The sequence below is a fragment of the Carcharhinus amblyrhynchos genome, chromosome 3, assembly GCF_965287045.1.
Source record: "Carcharhinus amblyrhynchos chromosome 3, sCarAmb.v2.hapA, whole genome shotgun sequence".
Taxonomy (NCBI): domain Eukaryota; kingdom Metazoa; phylum Chordata; class Chondrichthyes; order Carcharhiniformes; family Carcharhinidae; genus Carcharhinus; species Carcharhinus amblyrhynchos.
The window spans coordinates 117,917,937-117,926,852 of NC_137326.1; positions in this window are offsets into that span (position 1 = coordinate 117,917,937).

Here is an 8,916-nt window from a genome sequence, read left to right on the forward strand (position 1 = left end):
TACCTCATTTCTAGCTAACTGTAGTAAAACTTGGGATTGAACAGCTAACTCTCCTTACGGTATTCTGGCTTACTGAAAAATATTACTTGCCATCACATTGTAGCTTTGATACCTTCAAATTGAATACGGACTTTATCAGGCCGAGGCTCAAGCTGCAAACTGAAGCTCAACTGAAAGACATTATTAAACATTTAATAGGTACATTCAAGACAAATGGTGCACTCACAACAACTTACAAAGTTTACAATCTTGAAAAGTCAAAACATGAAATCTCAATCCAAGTTTGGCTACTGAGTTACTAAATGCCTAAAGTTTATTATGTAACTCAATTTTCCTGCTAGCTTTAGATTGACTGCAAAGCAGCAATATATAGAAAATGCTGAAAAATCTCAGTAGGTCTGACAGCATCTGTGGAGCGAGGATAGAGCCAATGTTTCAAGTCTGGATGGCTCTTCGTCAGAGCCCTGGATCACCCAGACTTGAAACGTTGGCTCTATTCGCTCTCCATTGATATTGTCAGACCTGCTGAGATTTTCCAGCATTTTTTGTTTTTGTTTCAGATTCCAGCATCCATAGTATTTTGGCTTTAATAAACACATAGCCTGTTACCATCTCCATAGAGACTGTTAATATTTAAAGAGGAGAAATTCAAACACCCAGGCACTGAAATTAATCATGTTACAGTATCTCATGTTTTTAAACAAGTACAAAGTTTTCTGTATGTAACAAAACTTAAACACAGCAAGCAGTACTAACTTAACAGAGAGCTTGTCAAGACTCTAAATCCAGTTCCCCTTATGCTTCTTAATCTCACCCAAGAGTTTCTTTGTGGAAGGAGATCTTATAGCATCAAACTAAGTATCAGCTTTCCAGAATTCAGTGGGAGTTCACCTCTGTGAACTAGCTATTCTCTGAAATATGAAATTTCATGAGGATCCTTCCATTAGCTTTTGGTGAAGTAATGTTAATTTTTTTTTCAAACCCTTCAAACTATGGACTTCCCAATTCAATATTGGGCCTCACTGTATTCATGTTTAGTGATTTAAAAGTCAGGAACAGATCTGTTGCTAAATGCCTCTGCTGTTGCTCCTTGTCCCGGCTTTGAACTGACCCAGACTGTGTTATCTCAGACTGTCAGTTACAACTCCTGTACAGTTTATGGCTGAACAGGTACTTGCCGCTCCTAACAGATTTCACACTCTGCCTCTAAGCTCCAACCAAGTCAATTACTGATGGTTTGTTTCTATGAGCACACACACACATAGATAAATTAAAACAAAGTAATCTCCCTTGCTCTCTCTCAGTCCATCCCTGTGGCAGCATGGCACACTGTCGATGCTCCCAAACAGAATGTAAGTAGTTGTCTTTTACATTAAAGCAACTCATTGATTCTGCAAATCTCATGGATAATTTATATTTCTATTATAGTTAACAGTCCCCTTTGCAGACTTGCTGTTTCCAACAAGAAACCCCCATGCTTGCAGCTTGCTTTTACTTTCTTTGATCTGGGAACTAAACAAATCATTAAATTCTTTACTGAAATATCTGTGGACCTCTTGTCCCTATTAGGAGGTCAGAGATGGATCAGCCATTGTTTAATTTTCTCACCTCCAGTGCTGAACTTATTAAATAAGCACAAGTTATCCTTTTAATTGAAATTATTCCCAGGTTAGTCATGGCACGAATCAATTCCAGCCTCCTGGACTACCTGGATCCACTACAGTTTGCCTACTGCTGCAACAGGTCCACAGCAGATGCGATTTCCCTGGCCCTGCACTCAACCCTGGAACACCTATATCAAGGATACCTATGTCAGACTCCTATTTATTGATCACAAGTCAGTCTTTAATGCTATTACTCCCATGAAATTCATCTCCAAACTCCGTGGCCTGAGCCTTGGCACTTCCCTCTGCGACTGGATCCTGAACTTTCTAACTCACGGACCACAATCAGTAAGGATAGGCAACAACAACTCCATCATCAACACCAATGCCCCACGAGGCTGTGTTCTCAGCCCCCTGTTATGCTTCTTATACACCGACGAACGTATGGCCAAATTCCCCTCCAATTTGATTTTCAAGTTTGCCAACGACACCGCCGTAGTGGGTTGGATCTCAAACAATGATAAGACAAAATACACAAATGAGATAGAAAATCTGGTGGACCGGTACAACAACCATAATCTCTCCCTCAATGTCAACAAAACAAAGGAGATTGTCATCAATTGCAGAAAGCATTAAGGAGAACATCAATGAAGATGAAATAGAAATGATTACGAGCTTCAAGTTTTTAGGTGTCCACGTAACCAACAATTTGTCCTGGTCCTCCCATGCTGACACTTCAGTTAAGAAAGCCCACCAATGCCTCTACTTTCTTAGAAGACTAAGGAAATTTAGCATGTCAGCTGCGACTCTCACCAACTTTTACAGACGCAGCATAAAAAGCGTTCTTTCTGGTTGTACCACAGCTTGATGTGGCTCCTGCTCAAGACCGCAAGGAACTTCAAAATGTTGTGAATGTAGCCCAATCCATCATGTAAGCCAGCCTCCCATCCATTGACTCTGTCCACTTCCCGCTGCCTCAGCAAAGCAGGCAACATAATTAAGGATGCCACACACCCTGGACATTCTCTCTTCCATCTTCTTCCTTTGGGAAAAACATACAAAAGTCTGAGGTCACATACCACCCTTCCCTGCTGCTGTCAGACTTTTGAATGGACCTACCTTGCGTTAAGTTGATTTTTCTCTACACCCTGGCTATGACTGTAACACTACATTCTGCAATCTTTCATTTCCTTCTCTATGAATGGTATGCTTTGTATAGCACGCAAAAAAAAATACTCTTCACTATATGTTAATACATGTGACAATAATAAATCAAATCAAATCAAAATCTGTTTAAATTGCTTTTTCTTCAGGATTGTTACAGGTTATGCAATCAAGTGTATCAATTTATCTACACTTAAATTCAATTTCTAAACTAAAAGTGATTGCCTACAACATGAATTATGAAAGCACTTCTTCAGAGAAATATTATTCAATATTTTGAACATTTATTGATACAATGGATAATTGTCTTGCATTTGCATCAGATTAATATTAATTAACCAAGGTACATATCCAAGTACCATAGATAATGGCAAATGAGTCAGCGGTTAAAAGTCTTGAAAAATCCCACCAAAAACAAGGATGGGTTAAAAAGTGAACCAATGGCATTAATGTGGTTAAAAAATTGTAACACTGGTAAATTCATATTAAATTATAACACCTTGAATAAATTAACTAAAAAGGAGATACTTTAAATCACAATCAATCCATGTTAAAACCTATCAAATTTATTGACTTAACATTCAACGCAGAGTTCATCAAATTCATTCTGAATCACTTTGGCAATGACATCCTCGTAAGGATCTCACTCTGGATCAGACTTAGCGCTTTTAGTTTCAGAATTAGCCCTGTTGAGTTGATATAATGGGTACTTGTGTTCTTGCTGATCTCCGATGATGAATCGTTGGAAACTGATGATTCTGGCAGAGGTTCTCGGCAGTCTGACCAATATTGGCTCTCTGACTCAAAACTTGATTTCTTTGCTCTATAGATGGCTACACTAACTAGCTGATGCTTTCAAGTCTTTGCTGATTACAGGGCTTGATTTGGCCCACATGAGTGTGTACGTATGCATTGCATTTCTAACATAAACATTAGCAATTCCTGAAGACCCATTCTGATTCAGACTTCTCAAGTTCAGATCAGTGACTGATCCCTGTTCTTATATTGCATTTAGTCTTGGGCATCTTCTTCAGGATATTTTCCTTTTTGTTCCATTCTCTCACCAGTTTTTCCACTAACACCAAATTCCCTTTTGCTGCATCGCAGTTGTATGACAAATTAGCAAACATTATTACATTTAGCTTGAAGCCAGTTTCAAACTTGATTTGTTTTAGAAGACTTATTTTTCTTCCTTGTTTGCCACGTGTAGTCTGTTTTTTCTGGGCGCATTTTAAACTCCTACACATCTGCACAACAACGTATCATCTGCTTCATCCATTGCACCCAGTTATAAGATATTGGGAAGTAAAACATAGAAAATAGGTGCAGGAGTAGGCCATTTGGCCCTTGGAGCCTGCACCACCATTCAATATGATCATGGCTGATCATGCATTTTCAATATCCCACTCCCGCTTTCTCTCCTTTCCCATTGATCCCTTTATCTGCAAGGGCCACATCCAGCTCCCTCTTGAACATATCTAACAAACTGGCCCCAACAGTTTTCTGTGGTAGAGAATGCCACAGGTTCACAACTCTGAGCGAAGTTGTTCTTCCTCATCTCAGTCCTGAATGGCTTACCCCTTATTCTTAGACTGTGACCCCTATTTCTGGGCTTCTCCAACATTGGGAATGTTCTTCCTGCATCTAGCCTGTCCAGTCCCATCAGGATTTTATGTTTCTATGAGAAACCCTCTCATTCTTCTAAATTCCAGTGAGTTCAAGGCCAGTCGATCTGGTTTTTCTTCATATGTCAATCCTGCTATTCTGGGAATCAGTCTGGTGAACCTTTGCTGGACTCCCTCAATAACAAGAATGTCCTTCCTCTGACTAGGAGACCAAAACTGCACACAATACTCAGGGTGTGGCCTCACCAAGGCCCTGTATAACTGCAGCAAGATATCCTTTCTCCCATACTCAAATCCTCTTGCTATGAAGCCAACCTTCAACAACTGTTACCATGACACTTAAGTCATGTTGCAACTTCCCCTTTTCCCAAATTGCCACCATTCACATAAAATCTTCCTTCCTGTTTTTGCCAAAGTGGATAATCTCACATTTATCCACATTATATTGCATTTGCCAAGTGTTTGCCCCATCAGTCAGCTTGTCCAAGTCATCCTGTGGCCTCTTAGCATCCTCCTCACAGCACACACTGCCACCCAGCTTATGTTGTCTGCAAAATTGGAGATACTGCATTCAATTTCTTCATTCAAATCATTAATGTATATTGTGAACAACTGAGATCCAAGCACTGAAACCTGCAGTATCCCACTAGTCACTGCCGGCCTCTGAAAAGGACACATTTGTTCCCATACTCTGCTTCCTGTCTGCCAACCTGTTCTCTATCCACAATACATTTCTTGCAATACCATGAGCTTTAATTTTGCTCACTAATCTCTTATGTGGAACCTTGTCAAAAGCCTTTTCAAAGCACAAATACATAACATCCACTGATACACCCTTGTCCACTTTACTGGTCAGATCCTCAAATAATTCCAGAAGATTTGTCAAACATACTTCCCCTTTAGTGAATCCATGTTGGCTTGGACCAATCCTGTCAACGCTTTTTTGCATTTGCAGGATGGAAAATTGAGATAGACAACTAATGTGAGTTTAGCATGTCGAGGCAGAAGAGGTAGTTGATTTATACATTGAGTAAATGCAAAAACATGAAAGTTGGGGCTAGAAAAATGAGGCAGTCTTTTATGTAGGGTCAACTTATACACTGCAATCTGCATTTTCCAGTAATGCTCAAAACACTTTCCCTAACCCTCTCTACTCAACCATAGCTGAAGTGATCAAATTAATGGTCTGGAACGTCTTGATTCATTTATAGGCATCAAAAGCTTTAAATTGATAGTCAGATCACCACCTAAGTATGAATGAGAACAATGAAACCACACAAGGGAAATGACTACATGAATGATGGATAGCTTTGCTTTACCCTGAGAAGTGAAAATGAGCTCGAGTCACATTACTTGCCAGTGTAGTATTCCTCAAGAGAGGACTTGATTAATAGACAAATTGCATTGTTAAAGTCACTTCTCATTGTTCAGGGGCTGATACGCTTTTTTTTAAAAGCCCTCCATTAAACATTTGCTTAACAAACAAGTGTTGTACGTTGACAGCAATCGGATATACATCACTGGAACCTCTCTCAGCTTGCACCATTCTAGCGAATATACAACTAAGCTGAAATCAGGGTCCCAAAACTGGAAAACAATCTTGCCAATAGCTACATTAAAGATTTTTGAAACTAGAAACACTTTTTAGAGTAAAGTTTATTTATTAATCACAAGTTGGCTTACTTCAACAATGCAATGAAGTTACTGTGAAATTCCCCAAGTCGCCACACTCCGGCACCTGTTTGGGTACACCAAGGAAGAATTTAGTATGGTCAATGCGCCTAATCAACACATCTACGGATTGTGGGAAGAAACCAGAGCACCAGAGGAAACCTATGCAGACACAGGGAGAATGCCAGGAATCAAACTTGGGTCTCTGGAGCTGTGAAGCAGCAGTGCTAACCACTGTGTCACCGTGCCACCCTTGGTATTTGTGATAAGTATTTACTGTTTATTTGAATAACAGTGACACATTCTTGTCTGGAAGAACATGTTACAAGGCCAAGTCCCATTATTCTTGAAAATGTGATTTTTCAGCTTTTAACTGACTGCAAATTTTGCAATAGGAACTGAGACAGCAGCAACTGGCTTAAAAATGCCAGTTATACGTTATAAGGTGAAGTTGAGAAACCAATAAATCACCCTCAAGGGAGTGTGAAGAAAGACATTTCCCAGAACTGGTGACTTGAGACCACTGTGTGTCCTGCAGTCATTCAAGGTCCAAACTTGAGGTGGAAGATGCCCGTGAGAGACAGTGTTTAATGTGGAGTGGCCATCGGACAACAGCCACCATGTGGGCTTCATGGAATAAGGCCTTGGTTCAATGGAAAGGGGGAGAGGTGTCCTGTGAGAAAGGAAAAGGCATATCCTCAGTTGGGACCAGGTTGAATAGAGGGCAGCCAGGTCACCTCTTCTCACCTGTTCATAACACGCAGAAGAATATATTCAAACTGAGCATCCACATCCCTCACAGTTGGAAAATTCCAAAGATTCACAATTCCTAGAAAGAAGAATTTTCTCATCTGAGTTCTTGATTGCTGGCTTTTTAAGATTTTGCCCATATTCTAGATTTCCTATCTGGAAGAAACAGCCTCCCAGCAACTGAAGTTGATCTATTTACTTGGTTCAACAGATATCACAGATTCCCTACAGTGCAGGAGGAGGCCATTGAGCCCATCAAATCTGCACCGCCTACAATCCCAACCAGGTCCTAGCTCTGTAACCCTGTGCATTTACCCTGCTAAACCCCCTGACACTAAGGGGCAATTTACCATGGCCAATCCACCTAACCTGCATAACCTTGGACTGTGGGGGGAAACCGGAGCACCCAGAGGAAACCCACACAAACAAGGGGAGAATGTGCAGACTCCACATAGTGAGCAAAGCTGGGAATTGAACCTGGACCCTTGGCGCTGAGGCAGCAATGTTAACCACTGTGCCATCAAGTTCTGCTTGCAGGTTATAAAAGGTTCTCACAGTGCCTTCCACATTAATTTGAATGATTGCTTGTGGTTGAGAACTTTGAAACTGGTCATATCCTGAAGCAATTTCTATTCCAACAGGTCTTTTGCTATGTTGGTAGCTTGCACAATGCTCAGTAACTTTATATCGTTTCTGTATCCCTCAGTTCCCCTTTATTAAGAGGCCCTTAGATTAAACTACGCAGGTGCTGCTTGGGAATCCTGCCATAGGTTATCATTCCTACATGAGCTTAATGTGTTTCCCTCAGTTCAGTTATCTCCAGTATCAATTTACATTCAGACCTGATAATCCAATGGCATATGCCTGGTTAGAGTTATTTAGTTTTGTATCCTTCCCTCTTTACTGATTTTATAATTTATCACAACACATTGGACTTATCACTGATATGCTGCTTAATAGCCTAAAGAGAATGGGATGGCAGAATTATCCATAATACAAAGAATATGTAGGGAAAGGGCGTGGGTGGAATTGTTGTCAGTGCAGGCTTGATGGGCTGAATAGCCTCCTTCTGCACTGTACATATGGATGGATATGGATGAATTGATAAAACCGTACCTGTTTTGACAAACTTAGAACTCAAAATTTGGGGTGATCATGGAACCAAATCTACAATGAACGTCAGTCTACATGATGCTAAACCCACACAGCAGTTTGAATCCTCAATCACCTGACTCAATCTGGACAGGTTAGATGCAGGAAGAATGTTCCTGATGTTGGGAAGTACGGAACCAGGGGTCACAGATTAGGAATAAGGAGTAAGCCATTCAGGACTGAGGAGGAAGCAACTCTTCACTTGGAGTTGTGAAGCTGTGGAATTCCCTACCACAGAAAGTATTGGGCCAGTTTGTTAAATATATTCAAGAGGGGGCTGATGTGGCTCTTGTGGCTAAAGGGACCAAACGGTACGGAGAGGAAGCAGGAGTGAAATACTGAAAGTGCATGAACAGCCATGATAATATTGATTGGTGGTGCAGGCTCGTGGGGCTGAATGGCCTACTGTTGCACATTATTTTCTATGTTTCTATGGCCCATGGCAAAACCCAACTCTCTTTAGGGCCATTCAGTAATTTCTGCAGGAGCTTTCATAATCCCGACTCCAACTTTGAGTCAAAAACCTATTTGCACTGTGTACGTGTGCGTTGGAGGGGTGGGGGGAGGGAGATTTCTATTAAAGATATTACAGGAGAGGATAACCCCTCTGCAATTTTGAATCATATTTGCAAAAGGAATACTGGAACAGTTACAAGAACACCAATATCTGCTTCCTTTTGAAGGTCTAACCAAGAACAAGAGCATAGTCTTTAAAGTTCTATAAAGATGCAATATACTGATTAATAGACTGTTGAACTAGGAGATGATGGATTAAAATTGATGAAATGAAGGAAGGCCCTCACGAGGTCAATATGTGACTTCCCAGAAGCCCCCAATGACTGGTTTGCATCACATTAACTATATAGAATTACATTTACAGAACAGAAACAGGCTGTTTGGCCTACCTAGTCTGCGCGAGTGTTTATACTTCCTCACACTGTACCTTACCT